This window comes from Schistocerca serialis, chromosome 2, assembly GCF_023864345.2.
Source record: "Schistocerca serialis cubense isolate TAMUIC-IGC-003099 chromosome 2, iqSchSeri2.2, whole genome shotgun sequence".
Classification (NCBI taxonomy): Eukaryota; Metazoa; Arthropoda; class Insecta; order Orthoptera; family Acrididae; genus Schistocerca; species Schistocerca serialis.
In genome coordinates, this window is record NC_064639.1 from 651,156,827 (window position 1) to 651,175,199 (window position 18,373).

At 43.8% G+C, this 18,373-nt stretch overlaps 1 protein-coding gene and 1 non-coding gene across 5 annotated transcripts in view; both read left to right on the top strand.

The window, feature by feature from the left end:
• The window catches only part of LOC126457732 (pleckstrin homology-like domain family B member 1), a 1,069,305-nt gene that overhangs the window by 295,341 nt on the left and 755,591 nt on the right, over positions 1 to 18,373 (top strand). The gene's annotated exons all lie outside the window — the stretch shown is intronic.
• Trnas-cga (transfer RNA serine (anticodon CGA)) lies at positions 1,480 to 1,554 on the top strand. The gene has a single exon. It is a non-coding gene; the product is annotated as a tRNA-Ser (tRNA).

The following is an 18,373-nucleotide window of genomic DNA, read 5'->3' on the forward strand; positions in this document are numbered from 1 at the left end:
CATCTATGGTCATCAGTCCCCTAGAACTTAGAACTACTTAAACCTAACTAACCTAAGGACAGCACACAACACCCAGCCATCACGAGGCAGAGAAAGCACTGTGGTAATTGCAGCTTTGTTGTAGGGCTACACTTCAAGATCACCACTGACGCCAAGACAGAATCTATTTTTAAAACTAAACTAAACTTAGCATCATTCATGCTTTCAACTTTATCTTTCGCTGTACTGTTGGAGGCGGGCTGTGCGGTAATTCTAAGTGTATGGAAACATGGGAAGTGGCAGCTTTTTTCTCATTATAGCAAACTGGTCTTGGTGGTCATGGTGACACTAAGGATGCAACGTTGATACTGATTTCTGCTGCGTTCGCTGTGCGATCGACAACGACTGCTAGTCCGATGCTTGCTTCCTGGGATAATTACGCATGCAGCAGCCGTGCAGAAATAGAGCGAGAAGTGTGTGCATTGCTTTGGACCACAGGTAAAGCACACAGCCGAGACCTCATGTCCAATCATTTGAGCAGTTTTTGGGAAGAACCTTCCACTCTCACACATGTATGGTGACGTTTACAATGTTTTCAAACATGTAGTGGGTTTGAAACAGTAGAAAATCAGTTACTGTAAGTCTTGCTTTCTCATCCTCAGTATGCCATTCTCGTTCCTTCACCAATATTGTGCTTTGAATGATTGCTATTTATGCTCGGTCTCTAACAACGCATGCGAAGACATAAGGTGCATAGTTTTGCAAACTGTCGATAGCATACTTTTACAACTACGCTGGAACTGTAAGCATAACAAAAGTAAAAATTAAAACATGCACCATATTTGCTGCCCGCCTCCGTAGCTGCGGTCGCTAACGGACGCCTGTGTGGTCACGCTCGACTTTGAAACTAACCCGTTCCAATCCTAGTGATGAAAAATTTTGTCAGTATTTGGCCGACAAGGGGAAGAGAGGTGGTGACGCGAAGTCTGTGATCACCAGTCTTTTCGCCTGTGTCCAGGATGAAATACCAAACACTCTCCACAGTGTTTCGTGCAGACAGGGCACGAGACATGATGATGATGATCATCATCATCATCATTCAGTTGCATGGGGACGGCGGTCTCCTTGGTGCTGTTCGAGAGGAATAAGCCATGTGCCGCCACGGATTTGACCCCCTCCCTTTCCCTCATCCACTTAAGCATAAACCCAACACTATACTTTACAGCCACTCCCATCTCAGTCGTTAACACGTCGCATTTGACCATAACAGATCGGAGGAAGGCAACGGCAAATCACGTCCACTAGGACTTTGCCTAGAGCGGCGATGGGGGATTCTTGCATCTGCTCCCCTATGCACATAGAGATGGGACTACTTGGACTTGATCACGATATATCCTTTTTGATTACTTACTTCCTTCGCAGGAGAGCTTCTGTAAAGTTTGGAAGGTAGGAGATGAGGTACTGGCAGAAGTAAAGCTATGAGAACGGGGCGTGAGTCGTGCTTGGGTAGCTCAGTTGGTAGAGCACTTGCCCGCGAAAGGCAAAGGTCCCGAGTTCGAGTCTCGGTCCGGCGCACAGTTTTAATCTGTCAGGAAGTTTCATAACAGCGCACACTCCGCTGCAGAGTGAAAATCTCATTCTACGTTCCCAGTTGTCAACAGTCCAGTGTCACTGTTGCAGGCCCACGCGAGGCGTAAAGCTCGGCTCCGAAAACACATATCGATGATGTTTCGTTGCATGGTTCGCACGCTGACACTTGTTGATGGCCCAGCATTGAAATCTGCAGCAATTTCCTGAAGGGTTGCACTTCTGTCACGTTGAACGATTCTCTTCAGTCGTCGTTGGTCCCGTTTCAGCACGATCATTTTCCGGCTGCAGCGTTGTCGGAGATATGATATTTTACTGGCTTCCTGATAGTCACGGTACACTCGTGAAATGGTCGTATGGGAAAAGCTCCACTTGATCGCTAACTCGGAGATGCTGTGTCCTATCGCTCGTGCGCCGATTGTACCACCACGTTCAAACTCCCTTAAATCTTGATAACCTGCCATTATAACAGTAGTTACCGTTCTGACAACTGCGCGGGCACTTGTTGTCTTATTTAGGCTTTACCAACCGCAGTGCTGTATTCCTACACCAGTCTCTTTGGCGCTTAAGTGTATATTTTCAAAGAACTATCCAAGGTCACTATAGACACATGTCGAGAAGATGCTACTCACTGCGGTCCAAACGAAGAAAGTGGGTTTCGGATTGCTCCCTCGACTGGTAGGTTATTTCTGCGCGTGACATTTACTTCCAGGCAACTCGTAACCGTTGGTTGCGTAGGTAGAGACAATGCCAGAAATAGGTCCGGCCTTTCATAAAGCCGGCACTGTACACGCGGCGCGGTGATTCGCGTGTTTATGTGTACAAGCCGGCTGGGCGGCCTGTGCTCCTTGCCGTAGGGGGCTTTGGCGTCATGCTCGCCAGATGCTCGCCTGGCAGCGGTCCAGGGGGAGCCAGCCGGGGTACAGTACACGACTGCCGGCACAAAAAAGAGGCCGGGAGCGCGCCTCGCCTCGCCTTGCCGCGGAGGGCGCTCGCCTCACTGCTGGGACTTTGCATACATCGGCAGCCCTCCGAGGAGGTCGACGACAGCGGCTTTTGTATCTCACCAGTCCATTACGGGAGCCGCAGAAGCAGGGAAAGTTATGACAGTGTCGTAGGGAAGGTAGCAGTGCGAAGCAGAGCGAACCTGAAAAGCTGCAAAAAGTAATAACCTATTTCGAGGATCAGTCGCAGGTAACTACCTTAGAAGACTGTCATTTTGGTTTGGCTCTAAGCAGTATGAGACTTAACTTCTGAGGTCATCAGTCCCCTAGACTTAAAACTATTTAAACCTAAGGACATCACACACATCCATGCTCGAGGCAGGATTCGAACCTGCGACCGTAGCAGCTGCACGGTTCCGGACTGAAGCGCCTGGAACAGCTCGGCCACAGCTGCCGGCCGTTTTGGTTTCCTTGTCATCCTGTTTAGACCGCACAACAAACTTACGCAGTATCACAAATACACAACTGGCCATTAAAATTGGTGCACCAAGAGGAAATGCAGATGATAAACGGGTATTCATTGGACAAATATATTATACTAGAACTGACATGATTACATTTTCACGCAATTTGGGTGCATAGATACTGAGAATACAGTACCCAGAACCACCACCTCTGACTGTAATAACGGCCCTGATACGCCTGGGCATTGAGTCAAACAGACCTTCGATGGCGTGTACAGGTACAGCTGCTCATGCAGCTTCAACACGATACCACAAGTCATCACGAGTAGTGACTGGCGTATTGTGATGAGCCGGCCACCATTGACCAGACGTTTTCAGTTGGTGAGAGATCTGGAGAATGTGCTGGCCAGGGCAGCAGTCGAACATTTTCTGTATCCAGAAAGGCCCGTACAGGACCTGCAACATGCGGTCGTGCATAATCCTGCTGAAATGTAGGGTTTCGCAGGGATCGAATGAAGGGTAGAGCCACCGGTCGTAACACATCTGAAATGGAACGTCCACTGTTCAAAGTTCCGTCAATGCGAACAAGAGGTGACAGAGACATGTAACCCAATGGCACCCCATACCATCTCGCCGGGTGATATGCCAGTATGGCGATGACGAATACATGCTTCCAATGTGCATTCACCGCGATGTCGCCAAACACGGACGCGACCATCATGACGCTGTAAACAGAACCTGGATTCATCTGAAAAAATGACGTTTTTCCATTTGTGCACCCAGGTTCGTCGTTGATTACACCATCGCAGGCGCCCCTGTCTGTGATGCAGCGTCAAGGGTAGCCGCAGCCATGGTCTCAGAGCTGATAGTCCATGTTGCTGCAAACGTCGTCGAACTGTTCGAGCAGATGGTTGTTGTCTTGCAAACGTCCCCATCTGTTGGCTCAGGGATCGAGACGTGGCTACATGATCCGTGACAGCCATGCGGATAAGATGCCTGTCATCTCGACTGCTAGTGATACGAGGCCGTTGGGATCCAGCACAGCGTTCCGTATTACCCTCCTGAACCCACCGATTCCATATATCTGCTAACAGTCATTGGATCTCGACTAGCGCGAGCAGCAATGTCGCGATACGATAAACCGCAATCGCGATAGGCTACAATCCAACCTTTATCAAACTCCACCTTAAACGAGGCATCACAACAACGTTTCACCAGGCAACGTCGATCAACTGCTGTTTGTGTATGAGAAGTCGGTTGGAAACTTTCCTCATATCAGCACGTTGTAGGTGTCGCCACCGGCGCCAACCTTGTGTGAATGCTCTGAAGAGCTAATCATTTGCGTATCACAGCATCTTCTGCCTGTCGGTTAAATTTCGCGACAGTAGCACGTCATCTTCGTGATGTAGCAATTTTAATGGCCAGCAGTGTATTTCGAGGATCAGTCGCAGGTAACTACCTTAGAAGCGTGTGTCATTTTGGTTTCCTTGTCATCCTATTCAGGCGGCGAAACGAACTTATGCAGTATCACAAATAGCTCGAAAGGTCACACGCACAAGTTTTATTATAAGGAAGGATACGAATATAACAATCTGTTGCAGTCCCGTTGTTTTTTTATTATTCTTCCATAGCCAAATTTTATCTACAAATAGCTATCTCCAGTGCTAAAATCCCGGCAACATGTTTCCAGTCATCAACAGTCCATTGTCGGACTGTAATGAAATTGCAGAATCAGAACTGACTTACACAAAACAATAAGTAAAATACCACGTTATCCAGAAGAAGTAATCAATTGTAGTCAACATATTTGAGCGAGTCATAACCCAACAAACTCCCAGCAGTACACGACACCATATGACTTCACAGCTGTACAAACGGAAGTGATTGTTTACAACAGGAGCTTCAGTTTGCTTCATGTAGTGTAAGTATCGCCGTCTGTATTCCAAAATCTAACATAGTCCCTTTCCGATGTAGCACTTTCACATTTTTTATGTAATAAAACCAGCAAGTATATTTGTAAATCACCTTTAAAATACATCAAGAACCCTCGGTTTACAATGTATTTATTTATATGTTAGAGGTGAAACGATGCACCAAATCTTAGGCAAAATATCAATAACTGGTTCATGTAACTGTCCGCTACCAAATCGCTACATCGCATTCGAACTGAAAATTAATTTGTTTTTTAGGAGTGCCTTGATGAAATATAGTTATACACCAACTGGAATTCGTCGAAAGCTAAAATATTGTGTATCCGCTAGGCTCACAGTGGTTAAGTGATCGACTTAATAATTAACTTAAAGGAAATATAAAAGCTCATACAAACCTATTTTTTAAACTTCTGTCATCTTAATAGTAAAATACTGAAGATCGACACGGCAAGGCTACTTTAAGCAGATACAATTAATAAAAACATACTAACGACCTCTGTTGAAATGAATTTCTTACGTAATGTATGGTGTAGCTACAATTGTGCAGCTCTGCTTGCAAAGATCAATACAATACGTTGCCTTTTTCTTATACTCTAAGGCTAACAGACGAAGGACGTTTTACTTGTTTGACGCTAAATAGCATAGCGTAGCACAGGACCAACAAAATGGAAGACAAACCCGATCCACTGATAATAGTAAGTTATGTTCTCACCATGCCTAGTGTTTTTATATTTAAGGCAGGCTACCATACCGATACTAGTTCCTCCTGTTTCGTGACATCTCCTGCCTTGAAGCAGGAGACCGCCGAAGAGCTTCCAAAACCGGGTGCTTTTACTAGCACTTGCTCATCGAGCAAAGTTGGTGACAAGTTCTTCTGTTAGTACGCAAAACAATGAAAAAGCTAAAATTGACAATTGATGTAATTTTATAATGTTGAAAATCTGTTGGCATATTCAATAGAAAACCCTTGTTAACTTGTAATAAATTGTCTCCAGTTAATAGCATACTCGTATATTTTCCACATGTTTCAATGTCATAATGAGCTTTTTACATACTTTCCTCTGGTACATCCTCTCTCGTTTGAAGTTATTAAAGAGTCCTCTTCAGCGAAACTGTCAAGGTGCGAGACACGTGTGAGTCAACGGTGTACGGCGTGTACGTTTTCTGCATTTAGATACCTTGAAAAACCTCGCACGGCGCGGATATGGAGTGGATAAATATAACGAGGATTAGGACCTGGCTCTCCGGCTTAACCATTACGGTATCTTAGTACACCTCGAAGTTTGACTCAAACTTCGTGTCATTGGTAAGATAAAACTGTCCAGGTTGGTTTGAACACCACAGTAAATTATTAGGAACCATCGCATTGGAGGTGGTATACCATTCCCTCCCTTCACTTCCGGACTAACCCAGCCAGTTACAAGGGGACCAATCCGATTCATTTTCGGATACTAAAGACTGCTTCCTGTAGTAACTTCAACGGAGCAGCGGTGCGGTATCCTATCTGGACACACGAAGCTTTCAAGTATCTGTGCATCCATGATGTATATTTTCACATCTTCCCTAAATCATTTCAGACAAATTCCGAAATTGCTCTTCGAAAAAGACGCAATCGATTTGATTTTGTATTTCAGTTCATCTCGGATTTGTGCTCAGGCATTAATGACCGCGTGATCGTCGGAACATTAAATCCCAAACTTCCTTACTTCCTTTCTTCTTACTGCTCAGCTAATATTGCTTATCACTCCCCTTTTCGCAATTAAGATTACTTATGTATAAATAATTTATAAACATCCTGTAAGTGGGATCGTATTCGGCTGTCCATTTCTCCACCTTTTAATTAATACAACAAGAAGTACCAATGTATCATCCGAGGAGGTGATTCCACGTCTTGTTATAAATGTGTAGACAGCCGAACTTCCTGAGGAGTAAGTGTAAGAGTTAATTTAAGGAAGTTGGCGACCGAAAACTATATAACCAAATTTTAAAGATCTTAATCTTGAAATTAACAAAACCATCGCTGATGGGCAGATTGTTTTGGCTTCGAGATACGTCATCGGGTTTGTTTTCTAGCAATTAGAATGCCTGATTTATAGCTCTGTGTTCACTGAGGAGATTCGAGATGAGACTTTCCTGCTATAACAGTACTTTTTTTTTTTGCGGACAGGAGGTCCGGTAATTAGGCAGTGACGTAGTTCGCCGTGACCTAAAAGAATGGAATTGCTTCCGGGCTGTTTGCGCACACGTTTTTTTATCACATGCAGGTTGCGCAGGAGGCAAACAAGCGTAATTTACTGCCGTTTACCTCGAGGAGTCGCAGGGCGCGCTTTCGCTTGTAACGTTGTTTGCTTAACTTCGATTCATCGTGTTAAAGGCTTCACGTATACGCAGGTTTATTTATGTCTCTGGCGGTAATAAGAGCAATTAAAAGGTCAGAGCACTGACCTGATTTTACTAATCAACTTTTTATCGTTGTAGCTTGTATTTGAGTTGGTCCAGTCTGTTGTTGTTTCGATGCGTTGGATTTAAATCGGCTCCTGGCAAGTCGAATCGATCGCATTGTGGTCAAAGTTAATACCATTTACACATGATGACCTCACTTGCCGGATCTCTGTATTAATTAAATTGAGTGGGTCCCAAATCTGGTTATAAGTAACTGTTCTCCCAATGCCGCTTCTGGTTGGTCAGGTAAACATTCTGATATCGATTATGGAAATGAGGATTTGCTGCCAGATTTCGCCTTTCGACATTGTTTTTCGCTCTGCCACATTTACCTTTAGTCTAGTGGAATTTTACGTCCCTGTGTGTGATTTTCTTGGCCTGTGTGGACAAAGTAATTTTTAATGAAGTGAAAGAACAGCATTAAAGTGAGCAGGAAGTTATTAGAGTCCTTTGTTTAATTGAAGCCAAGCTCCTTTTCCTTTTATTAGATAGAAAATATTTGCTGAAGTATAAAAATCAAATTGATGGCAAGCAACCATATATAAAACCTGCACTGTTGGTTTATGTGTAAATTTCTATACCTATTCTCTCTTTTAGTGGCAAAGAATCTCTTAGACAATCAACTGCTAGTGAAACATTTGATAATTCTGTTCGGAGGAATAGAAATGGTGCAATAATCTTTACCCACCCACATTTTTTTGACAAGACACATTATTTTTTTGACTACAAAAAATAATATATAAAGCTGTAATTCGCGTGGATAAGATTTTTAAACATCTCTATTTGACCAGTCTCCGTCATTTCCTGCTGCTGCTCCACTTTGTGTACAGACTTCCACAAGGAAATCATACTCTCTTAAAATTGTTCATCATGCAAACGGAATCGGAACAGCTGGTTTACGGTCACCAGTGGTTACAACTACTGGCGTAACACGTAAAAAAACGCCAGCAAAAAACGGCTTCCGGATTGCTGTTTTCATCTGCCGAAGTTGTCACGTTAAACCTGCCTAATACTATAATCCCGCAATGTTCGTCAAGAACGTAGCACACATTCTGTACCTTTTAGCGAAGTATTCGGATTGATAAGGTGCAATACCACAGTAATTGACACCGTATTACCGGGATCTACTTCACAGTATTCTACGAGTATCGGCTTCCGTGTGGGGCTCTACGTAAATACTCGTACTTCGCTGCTGGAAGTGGCGATAGGATCATGTACAGTGGACCTTCGTTTATTCCGACTAACTGGGGCCATAGGTCATTCACATTGTCGAAAACTCTGATAATCTGGCAACTCAGAAAAGAATGACATTCCTAAATATCATAGAAATACGTCTTACATTTATTTCTACAAAAACACAATTACACTTTATTTCCACCTAAATTTTGAGAAGATATTCAGAAAAACAAAGTGAGTTTTATATACCGCAATAGTCACTAAGTTACCCCTGAGTTAGGTTATTACGTCATTTGTTTTTAGCACAATCACATTGGCTTTTCACCGGAATTATCTCGGACGATGTTTTTTTTCCGTCTGGCGGTCAAGTTAAATGGTAATTTTGCCTAGCTGCGTTGTTGCCCGTGTGTGATAATGTCTCAACATTGAGCATCAATTCCAATCCGTTGCCATAATCTTCATCGTCTACAGATTAGCAAACGGCGATAATTTCGTCTTCAGAAATCATACAGTACACAGCGTCGTTGTCGTTTAGCTATCTGTTATTTCAGTCATTAACGCCTATGTATGAGCATCCTCTAATTTTTGCAAAAGCTTCAACCATCTCCAGCGAGTCGATGTTGCCACCAGTTTCATTACTCAGTGTGGAAACTGCGTGGGTGGACTCGGAGACAGCTGGTCATTGATTATTCTCCCAGTGTAGCAAGGTTGAAATTCCAACGCGAAATTCATCAGCCATGTTATTCAACAGTTCTCATTTATCATTCGTACACAATACATCTTTCTTGCTTATGGGCACTAGCGTCTTCTTTCTCTTAGTCATTTTATGCTCGCAGCAAACGGGAGCAATACAGTTCTGCACAACTCAGTACTACGTTGTTACAATTAATAAAATGTTCCGGGCTATTATGCCGTGGTCGAATGGATTCCATTTTAAAAGCCGACCTTTCGTCCCCTCTGCAGAGGGGGATCGTAGCTTTGTTGAATGTCAGGTTCACACCCTGAGTCGCTTCTGACTACAACAAAATTCCGCTTCTGCGCAGTGGGGTGACGTCACATGTTTTGAATACGCGAGTACAACTGGCCGTTGTCGACTGCCGTCGTCCGCTGTTGCTGTCATCCTCTGGTGGAAGAAAGATAAACATAATCTTCCACGGGCTACGGCAGTCGACAACGGGCAATAGCGTTTGCATTTTCAAAACATGCATTTTCAAAACATGTGACGTCACACCACTGCGCGGAAACTCACGAAAGGGAAATTTTGCTAGAATGTGAATCGGACGCTCAACAAAGTTACGATCCCCCTTGAAAATGTCCTCTGCAGATGGGGGCGAAATGTCGGGTTTTAAGGTGAAATCCTTTAGACTGTGGCATAATAGCCCGTAACATTTTATCAATGTGACATTTCCGACCGTGAAAGTTTACATTTTATACAACCTTCTTAGCTGATACCGCGGTAGGCTCTGTGTGTGGCTGAATTTAAAGTTATTGGTGGTCGTCGTCGTTCAGAAAAGTAAAACGATACAAGTGAACCGGCAATATTAATGAAGGCCGGACGGACGAGGTTCCAGCATACTTACGTAGAGTGTTAGCGAAAATACAGGTTTACGAAAGCGTCCAATTATTTACGATGAAACTACATTTTGTCCAGTAGAGGAAGACTGTCACTGGATTAAAGGAGGCGCCGGGCTGTGGTGAGCCACTGTGTACGCCGGTCGTTAACCTGGAAACGTAAGAGTCCGCGGGCTGGTGCCTTGGGCGTGGCTGCGAGGGCAACACAGCACAGCACAGCACAGCACGGCACGGCACAACCTGCTGCGACGGCGGCGCCGCGAAGCACTACGGAGACGCGGCTGGGAGGCGCCACCTAGCAGTTCGTACCACCGTCGTGCGAGTGTGCACTAGGCTCACCCTGGAGGAACGGAGATTAAACTCACCAAGGCGGGGAAGAAGCAGGACGCCGGTAGTTTCCGCGTCAGCGTCAGGACTACGCGGTAGCTACAGAAATTAATATTGAGTTCCATATGTTACCACAGCTTCCATTCTCACGTAAACCGCACTATCCTGTGCGAGTCAGTTAAGTCATAACACGGCAAACATGCCCTCCTCCGTTGTCGACGCTGCTCACACACCCATTTTCGTAGTCCAAATTTTGCCGGCAATGGGAGAAGAGACGATGGTGAGCAGCTTATTAATCACGACACTCAACGCCTAGGTCTTGAATGTAACTCCAGATCTCCATCTAGTGTTCGTTGATGTGAGCACATGTGACACTTGCTACGCCCATTTTATTACACAGGAAGGACATACTGGATAATCACTTCACAGTCGAAAATTCCAGTCTTTGCTGGGTCGTCATGAATGGTAGAACCCAGCAAGAGAATAGTTCAGATATTCAATGGTCAAGCCAAAACGAAGTCCAGTTGAAATCCGGTGAACAGCCAGGTCACACGAGTGCAGTGTAAGTGAGGTAGTGAGTATTCCACAGCACGATTCGGTCTTGCAGTGGCCCACTGGCCGTGTTTTATCTCCAGCTTGACGTCAGTGGCCAGACCCATGCGACATCTTGCTACCACCTCTAACTGGCCGCCGGAGGAGTTGTTGATGGTGGACACCGCAGGATATCGACCTCGCTTTCGGCTGCCAGAGATCAACAGTGATTCAACTATTGGTTAGGTCATTATGGTTGGTTGCCCCGTTGGTGCTGGTGTAAGGAAGTAGTTTATGTGCCAATATCGAGTTTCAGCCTCTTCCTTGTTTGTCGACAACCACCCAACTGTGACAACATACTCTCTTCACCATACTTACAATCACCTAACTAGACACAACATTACAAGTTTGTGAAGAAAAGGTGCCAACGTGCTCAAAGAAAGAAAAACTTTGCAGTCAGGAAGTTCAATAATATTTACCCCCGCCCCCCCCCCCCCCTCCCCAATCCGTCACGCAGTTAACGCTCTCGTATTTCAGATAATTTATGAAACTTCCCAGGTTGATGTACTTAAATTAATTAACGGCATTCTTTAGTGCTTGGAAAGAGGAGTAGGGAAGAGTAGTACAGTGATATAGCAGACTTAGTATGAGACTTTTTTCTTTAAAAGATGTATATGTATGAAAAACTGAAAGCACACACACGCACACACTCGGTTCAATCAGTAGCGAAATTAAAATCCGATGAAGCTTTGCGCAGTGTGCCCATCAATCGCGTCACGTCGCACTCTTCCCAGTTCTGGGCAGACAGTGAAAACGTAAAGAGGCCTAGAACATTTAGTGTCCCCAGAAAAGTGGTAAGGAGCGTGCTGTCATCCGATTTCTTCATACTGAGGGGTTCCGCCTGATTTCATGCAGCCCACATGACGTAGCTGTCCATGAGTGACAGCAAAGTGCAGGAGTGGTGCAGGAACTTCCGAAATGTACAGACGTCCATAATGCAAACGCTCACGGAAGGAAGCTACCGTCAAAGAACGATCTTGTTCAGCGAGTGGATCAGGCGATACGAGAAACTCATTTACGAAGAAGGGCAGTTCAGAACAAATGAAGAGGAATGTTATCGGGCATTGTCCTTCAACATATTGCCAGTCCGCACGCTGCGCCTGCAACAAAGACGCTTCTGCCATGTTTTCTATGGGAAGCGTTTAGCCATCCACCATACAGCTCGGACTTCGCCCGCTCTGATTTTCGTGGATTTCCTCATATTAATCGCTGACTGTGACGACACCATTTCGTCACACACAACGAGGAGCAGATCAGTGGTGAGCTTTAGTGGGCACCCTGCTGCGTGATTCCCTGACACTGCAAATAACCCAGTCAGGCCCTCTGCTGTTAATTAAACAAAATTATTGTTGTTATTAGAGGAGAAAACCTTAAGAATAAAACGGTCGGATATGTATGTGACAGCATTGCCAACGAAACAAAGAAATCGAGACTCGACTCCCGTTAAGCACATACTAGTAGCTTGGCATGAATACTCCAAAGGAAAAACTCTATTTTTAAATATTTTTTGTTGCAGTTTCGGAATACACCCACATACCTAGCAGCGTACGTTATTAACACAGCTGCCGGCCGGAGTGGCCGAGCGGTTAAAGGCGCTACAGTCTGGAACCGCACGACCGCTATGGTCGCAGGTTCGAATCCTGCCTCGGGCTTGGATGTGTGTGATGTCCTTAGGTTAGTTAGGTTTAAGTAGTTCTAAGTTCTAGGGGACTTATGACCACAGCAGTTGAGTCCCATAGTGCTCAGAGCCATTTGAACCATTTTTTTATTAATACAGCAGATCTTTAATGGAATTCTACAAGAGCATATGAAGTACAGCATGGTAACTGCTAACACACACATCTATCGCATTATAGAGGGAAGAGTGGCAAAGTATGTAGATATCAACTAATTTATTCAAAAATAATGTCGTTTCAGAAGCTTGTGGTCGTTTGATGGTTTCCATAAGGATAACTTAAAGTAATATCTGGATGTGGCATGATAATGAGAGTTCCTTGTTTCCGATGAATTAATGTCACTAAACAGGTTTCGGGCATGTCGTTTATCTTCAGTAACTTTAAAACGTTTTCCCCACAAGCCTACTAACGTTAAAATCAATATAGAAACTTGCATTCGCGTGCTTACTTGGTATTACAATTATATTGGATGATGAAATACCTATATCAATGTTGTATTGTTTGAAATAATTTGAATTCTACTTAAAAGTGTGTAGTTTGGAGGATTATAAATCAACTAATTTCTTGCCGGCCGGTGTGGGCTTCAGTCTGGACCCGCGCGACCGTTACGGTCACAGGTTCGAATCCTGCCTCGTCGGACATGGATGTGTGTGATGTCCTTAGGTTAGTTAAAGTAGTTCTAAGTTCTAGGGGACTGATAACCTCAGATGTTGAGTCCCATACTGCTCAGGGCCATTTGAACCAACCAATTTCTTGCTTGCGATAAGCGATAGAACTATGTATATGTTCAAGCCGGTACACTAAGCTTCAGTTATGTCTTACAGTGGCAAAATGATCTCTCATTAAAACAGGAATTGCAATTTTTCTCCAGTGTATAAGTATTTAGCGTGAATTGTAACTAAGAATTCACTTCTAGTTAAAACCGCACCATACTTTCGTAACTACGTCCCAAAATCATCCATCACTACATATTATTACACCGATTTTTTTATGTAATAGAGCCATGCCAGCATAAAGGTAATCCTGCACGTCTAGAATATACTTTTAAGTGTAAAACAAACGATTGAAGTCACAGAAGCAACCGGATTGTTAAAGGAAATAATCTGTCTTGATCGTTTCGATCATTGCACATTCCGTAACGTCCGTTACTTTCTATAGAAAGAATCGCGGAGTTTTACCTCAACCTGGTCCGATGAAAGGTCTGAATGCCATAATCTGATCATCTTAAATGTATAAATAAATAAAATAAACATAAAATAAACATAGAAATCGCAAAATCGCATGACTTTTGGTTTTTTGTTTGTTAATCATGCTGTCTTTATGAGTGGGAAATATACTTCGTGATGTGAGAAGTACTCAACAATTCAGTCTGACGCAGAAGAGTGAGGATCATGAAACCACGTCGATCGTGGCCGAAACGGTTGTCGCGATGAACAAAAGCGTTGGGCTTGATAAAGGAACCATCACACAAGTCACCTTATTTGAATCAGCGCAACCACTGGAACCAGAATCATAATGGTCATGAGGGGATATGAATTCCGATCCTCCAGAAAGCATAAACTGCTGCGCACCCTCGCTTGGTTCGTAACGCAAAAGAAAATTTCTGAATTTTTACTGAAAATACAGAGGAGCACCAGGAATGTCTTATCAGATTTCGTCTGTGACATTTTGCTTCAGGAATAACAGCAGTGCGAATATTGTTTCGTATTTGAACGACCAGTTACCGAGTCATTCAGATTCGACCTACAACAGAGTTTATTTTGGACGTACAAGTCAACTCTTCTTTTTTTTATATAGTGACTCAAAGCACGCGTCGCCCAACGATGAGTATTGTTTCTTGTTTGTAATTTACTTTCGTTCCTCCGCCGATATTTTATAGATCTGTATCGTGTGCGAACTGCTGGGACTGTTATAGCAGCACTTTGCAGTTAACTTTCGCTTGGTTTTAAGGACATCGCATTGAACCTTATCTTAATAGCGCATTTGGGAGTCCAGCCTCATGTAACTCCCTAATTAGCTTGACCCAAGTGTGTGTCCAAGGCGATAGCAGTTAATTAGTTCCCTAGAGAACAGAACCGCCTTTACATCAGCGTTTGCACTAGCGACACTGACATCTTAAAAAAGAAGGTTGAAAACCTGCTTTCTTCGGAAGCGTGCTGTTTCCTTCAGCTGCGAGCCTTCACACAGAATTCACGACTATCTAGCAGTGGAAACCAGATATTTTGTAACATATTCTGTGGAATCCAATGTTACATATCTCGAAAATGACGTTTTCAATGTATTTCGTCAACAGTGGGACATAAAACAAGGACACAGTTTCCCTCATGTATCGAAAAATGGCTTCGATATGAAGGGCTTATTTGAATAGTGGTACAAGTCCATTTTGTTCATTTTGAGATACAGAGTCCTAAAGTAAAATGAGCGCTGAAAAATCTACAGTTGACATACCGGAAATATTCAAGCATATGGCTTCTTGCTAGAGATGAACCTTTCTTTCTGCTTGTTTGGATCATTAATTTCAGAAGCATTATAGACTGAAAAGTGAGGGTAATGGACTTGTACCACTATTGAAATAAGCCCTTCATATATCTTCGAAGGATCATACCGTATATTGTGAATTTTTATGCTCGCGGGAGATCAAAGCCGCATGGTGGGGCTTAGACTTGAACTCGGCCTGTCATCTACCTGTCATCTCACTATAATTTAAACACGCCTTACCTACCCAGTATCCCAGCTATGTTCATCAATAAAACAGAAACATTCACATATTCCTCCTTTGATGCTGCCGTCCACCTATTGAAGAAGCTACCCTGCACTCGATTAAATGCACTGCTGTTTTTAAGAAGCAACTGAAACGCTTCCTCTCCCTTCTGTTACCATCGTAACGGTTCCGCAAGAAATTAGCGCCTGTGACCAGTTTTCCCTCCATCCAAAATGCTCCCCGGTCTCATAGGCGCTTCTTGCCCTTTTCATTTCCCAATCACTTACGCCACTTGCTTCTACCACTCATAGCATAAAACTACCTCCCTGTATCTTGTCTCTGTTCTACTCATGAACTAATGTATACTATGCTTATTTGTCTCTCCTCATTCTGCTCTATAGTAATTATGCTTTGTGATGTTACATGCTAGATGTAACTTCCACTTGTCTTATTGAATATAACGCAAAATATGTAGTATGCCTGGTTAGAAGTTTGAGGCGACCTGACGGTCCTTATCTTGCCAAGTTAACTACATAAATAAATGACCTCCATAGCGTTCATTATTACTTTGTAGTTTATTACTTTATTGGTGATTTTCTGAGATTTACGGGTATCCATCGTTTACCAAAGATATTTTTCAACAGTTACTCACAGATTTATTAATATTCATCCGTTAATATTTTATGACAATATTCACGTTGTATATCTTAGCAATTCCTCTTGGACGTGAAAACTGTTTTCTGTCATAAGCCGTAGCTACAAATTATTGGTAAACGATTTCATGCATAAAGACGTAGCTCCAGTCTCGCATCAGGAAACACCGACACATAATAAAGAAGGAATTTAGTATTCAAAAACATCATTATCCACAGTGGTGCTGTAATATTATTTACGATTGTGCAAATTAGTTTCTCGCTGGTGTGTCGCGATAGCGTGTCGCACGAAGTGCTACCAAGTTCACTCGTAGTCGAGAGGCTTTGTCTCGGACACTTTAAGCATCAAAAACTCAAAAAGATGACATTGTCGTTTCTCATCTACTTCAGTCGTTCCCGTGATGTGTGTTAGAGTAAGTGCTCGTCAGGGGAGGCAATGCTGGGGAATGCAAGCTACTAGTTCAAAAGTAGCTGACCAGAATAACCATTTGCAGAATGTGATTATATCATGAGTGATCGCCTCACATCTGCGTAGAATTAACATTAGCGAGAATCCGTTCTGTGACTAGAATAATGCGACGGTCTGAGATGTAAATCATATCTTTCTCTCCTCCATCTAACATACTGTTCCCTGGACAGGTGATACAGTTCATGCGCAGATATCACAAAGTATGTGCAATTTTCAGCCAGGTTAAACTCAAAGCTTTTACAGCAATTCGCTCATGTCCAGGAAAGAAAATTTGCTGTGTGAATTAGTGTGCGTGCCAAGTTAGGGTTTCATTTCCTTGACATAGCTTGTAAAGCTGGAAATGATTACTTTAATGTGTGTTCGTGTTTGACGTGGTTTTAACTTGCTCACTGAAAGACACAGCAATTGCAACGTACTTGAGTGGGCCGGCCGGTGTGGCGGTGCTGTTAAAGGCGCTTCAGTCTGGAACCGCGTGACCGCTACGGTCGCAGGTTCGAATCCTGCCTCGGGCATGGATGTGTGTGATGTCCTTAGGTTAGTTAGGTTTAATTAGTTCTAAGTTCTAGGCGACTGGTGACCTCAGAAGTTAAGTCGCATAGTGCTCAGAGCCGTTTGAACCATACTTGAGTGGCAGCGTGGTCTTAGTGGGTGTAAAAGTAAAAATAATCGGTAAACAGAGTACTTACGATTATCTAGGTAAAAATAGTTCCTTGACAGAATACTAGGTGTAACTGAAGAAGGGAGGGTCGACGGCGGAGGGGGTGAAGGGGAGGGGGGGCTGAGAACAGGAACACACGGCAGCTCGTCCGAGTCTGCAGTGCCCGAGCCACCCCAAGGACGACTTGTTTCAGTTGCCGCGCGCACGCAAGTTGTTCCCTTGTAAGTCTTGTGTACTACAGCAGATTGCTACACGGACAGTGCTTGGTATCATGCAAATAACTTCACACGCAACTTGGTAACGATAATGTCAGGAAAGGAACCTGTGTTACTAAAGTGAGAAAATTTGTGTGATCAGTAACATTTACATTTTGTTCTGGTTCCTGAGTCGTCTTCGCCTCTTCCAACTTCCACACCGCAACGACTGCCTCCGTAAGGCCTACGTTTCGGTATTCTAGAAGGGTGTCTGGTGACGGTTTTCTTCCCTTCTATGATCTTCTCTCTTCTTATGTTTGCAAGTGAACTACGGCCCTCGGGAAAAGTGGTGATTACATACATGTACCAAAGATGCAGCTCTTTGTCGGGATGTTCGCCAGTGTCACCCATTGGACTGTTCACGGCTTCGTTCCGGATCGTTACTCGAATTCGGAGTTTCGTTAAAGACTTCGTATTTCCCATCACGAGCTACTGAATGAATAAAAAAAATCTTTATTTACTGTCTTAACCACACAGGTCACAATCAGATACCATAAAACTTCAGTCAGGTTTACTTAGCATAGTCGTGTCACTAATAGCACAGTATAACTTACTGCATTCTGTTACAGGCATTGTTGAAAGATCGCGAGCTTGATATTCATGGCGTCGATCAACATTTATGTAAGGTCTGCTCCGTACAAACCGTACCCATTATTATTAGGGCCAAATTTATGACTTTTAAAACAGAAACTAAACTCCGCCAGAACACTCCATGAAGGCCCAACGGTACCGACCGGCCGCCGTGTCATCCTCAGCACACAGGCGTCACTGGATTCGGACATGGAGAGGGGCATGTGGTCAGCACAACGCTCTCCCGGTCGTATGTCAGTTTCTGAAACCGGAGCCGCTACTTCTCACTAAAGTACCTCCTCAGTTTGCCTCATAAGGGCTGAGTGCACCCCGCTTGCCAGCAGCTCTCGGCAGAACGGATGGTCACCCATCCAAGTGA